The sequence below is a fragment of the Myotis lucifugus genome, unplaced genomic scaffold (genome assembly GCF_000147115.1).
Source record: "Myotis lucifugus unplaced genomic scaffold, Myoluc2.0 scaffold_727, whole genome shotgun sequence".
Taxonomy (NCBI): Eukaryota; Metazoa; Chordata; class Mammalia; order Chiroptera; family Vespertilionidae; genus Myotis; species Myotis lucifugus.
This window is the reverse complement of record NW_005871775.1, coordinates 40,824-43,942: the sequence shown is the minus strand read 5'-3', so window position 1 is coordinate 43,942 and position 3,119 is coordinate 40,824.

Genomic DNA, 3,119 nt, shown 5'->3' with positions numbered 1-3,119 from the left:
AGCGCCCCCCCCCCCCCCGCTGGGCAGCTGGCAGCCAGGGAAGGGAGGCCCCCATGCAATGAATTTTGTGCTCTGGGCCTCTAGTAATATACATATGCTCCTAATAACAGAACCTTTACATATGTGAAAGTGACAACTTGACAGAATTGAAGGGAAAAATAGATAATTCAACAACAATAGTAGGGAGACTTCAATCTCCCACTTTTAATAATGGATAAAACAACTAGGAAGAAGATCAGTAAGGAACAATGAAATTTGAACAACACTGTAAACTGATTAGACCTCCCAGACATCTGCAGCACACTCCACACAATAGCAAAGTACAAGTTCTTCTCAATCAAGTTTACATGAAATTTCTCCAGGATGGGCCATATGTTAGGCCAAAATAAATTTAAAAGAATTGAAAATTTGTTCTCCAACCACAAGAGAATAAAAGAAGGGAATTTGGAAAAGTCACCAATGTGTGGTGATTAAACCACTCCTTGCAATAAATAACGAGTCAACGAAGAAATCACAAGAGAAATAGAAAATAGTTCAAGATGAATGAAAACAAAAAAGTAAATCCTGAAACTTATGGGATGCAACTAAACCAATGCTTAGGGACATTTTATAGTTGCAAATGCCTGTATGAAAAAAAAACCTCAAATCAATAAACTTTAGAAGCTACAAATTAAGAGCCAACTAAACCCAAAGCAAAAATAAATAAATAAATAAATAAATAAAAAGCCAAAGCAAGCAGAAGAAAGGGAATAATAAAGATTAGAGTAGAAATTAATGAAATAGAGACTAAGAAAATGATAAAGTAAGAAAACAGAACCAGAAGTCGGTGTGTTATTTTGAAATGATCAACAAGATAGGCAAACTTGTAGCTAGACTAACCAAGGACAAAGCAAGTAAGAATACCGAAATCACTAAAATCAGAAACGAAAGAGAGAGAGAACATGACTACTGTTCTTACCAAAATAAAAAGTGTTATCAGGATATGATGAGAAGGCCACCACTGTGATCTTAAAAACTCATAATACCAGTCTCACCTGAGAAAAACATCAGACAAACCCAATGGAGGGATAGATAGCCTGCAAAATACCTGACCAGTCCTCCTTGAAATTGTTAGTCATGCAAAATGAAGAGAGTTGCTCTGGCTGGTGTGACTCAGTTGGTTGAGCATCATTGCCAGAAGGTTGTTGGTTTGATTTCTGGTCAGGGCACATACCCAGGTCGCGGGTTTGATTTCTGGTTGGGGTGCATACAGGAGGCAAGTAGTTGATGTTTCTCTCTCACATTGATGTCTCTCCTTCTCCCCTCCCTTCCTCTCTCTACCTCAAAAAAATAAAACATAAAAACATATTTAAAGGAAAACCTCTGAGAAACTGTCACAGACCTGAGGAGACTCAGGAGACGTGACAACCATGGAAAGTGGGATCCAGGAGCAGAATGAGGACACGAGTGGGAAAACTAGTGAAATCTGAAGAAAGTCTGTAGTTTTTTTGAAAATTTATACATTATATAATTTGTGTTATTTTATATTCTAAATATATTATTCCTATATTTATATACTATGTACTTATAAATATAGATTTAGATTACAAATATATATGTAAAAGAATGAAAAGAAGAAAACATAGCACTTGAATCTATGCAAGAATAAATCAATATAGTCAGTAATCTTGTGATAACTTTCATAGTGACAGCTGATTACTAGACTTAATGTGGTAATCACATCATAAGGGATCAGATAAATGCTGAATCACGATGTTATACACTTGAAACTTATATACTATTATATCCCAACTATACATTAATAATTTTTTTTAAATCCTAGAAACACCCACAATGTGTTATCAGGGAATACTGCAGACAATTGTATGGTAACATTTTTTTTCCTGGTTTAATAAGGACGTGTTTATTTTGATAAAAAAAGGTCCCAAACATCAGGCTGTTCACAAAAATAACCCACAGTATCAACTTTAGAAAACAAATCTTAAAACTATTACACTAATTATTTACCTAGAGGATGCATTTGACAAGCCAACTCTCACTCACAATACATTGTTACATTTGTGTTGAGCACTCTTACATGGGGTATAAAACACATACCTCTAACTCAAAGCTGCTCTCAGGTGCTACTCAACCAATGCGATTGCCTTTGCAGTTAGGGAAGCAACTACTGAACTCATATATGAATGAAAAGAACTGTGCTCCCTGCATAACAAGAGATTGTTTTGGAGACAGTTGATAAAAACCATGCATCCTTTTTATTGTTAAGTCATAAAGAGGCATCAAAATTAAAAGCAAAACTTACAGGGTTAAGACTTAACATAACTACTAGGAGCATCAAAGGAAGTGAACATGGGACTAGGCACAGGGCAACATGAATTAATGGACATGGGAGGGACGAGATGGGGAGAACAGTGAGCATGTGCTGAAGGTACTAGGGCGAGGATCTGGTGAAAATTTTGATCTTAGACAAGCACCTAGCCCTAGATAAAGAAATAATGGGACAACATTTCTAAACCCCACTATGTGCTTAAGAGTCATCCTCACATTGGCACTGTCTCTGTCATCCTCTCCTTCCTCAGCCTCTTTTTCATCATCCTTGGTCAACTCCAGCTGGTCATCCCCCCGATCTTCATCATCATCATCATCATCCAGCAGAGTCCTCCGCACCCCCTCGGACTCCATCTTCACACCAGTCTCATCTTTCTTCAGGGAGCTGGTGGTCTGCTCCTCTTCGGTCTCATTCTTCATCTCTACTGGGGATGAGAAGGACAAGTCTGCTTGTTTGCTCTGTTTCTTTTCAATTTTTTCCCAGGCTTTCCAGTCGATAATCCACTTTTTGTTTTATCTGGGTCAATTCCTTCTTAATGGCCCGAAGCCCCATTTCCACTTCAATCCCCGATGTAGGTAGGGTGTCCTAAGGTTCTCTTTCGGAAGCAGGTGCTTCTGTCTGAACCTCCTGGGCAGGGAGGTGGGGAGGGCCAAAGGTTCTTTATGAGACTGTTTCTTGAGAAACAGCTTAAAACCAATATTCCAAAAAGGCAATGTCAGGATGGCAGAATTTGGGACCCTTCAACATAAATGCCAAAATGGACTGGAAAACAAACAAAAAATCTGGATAG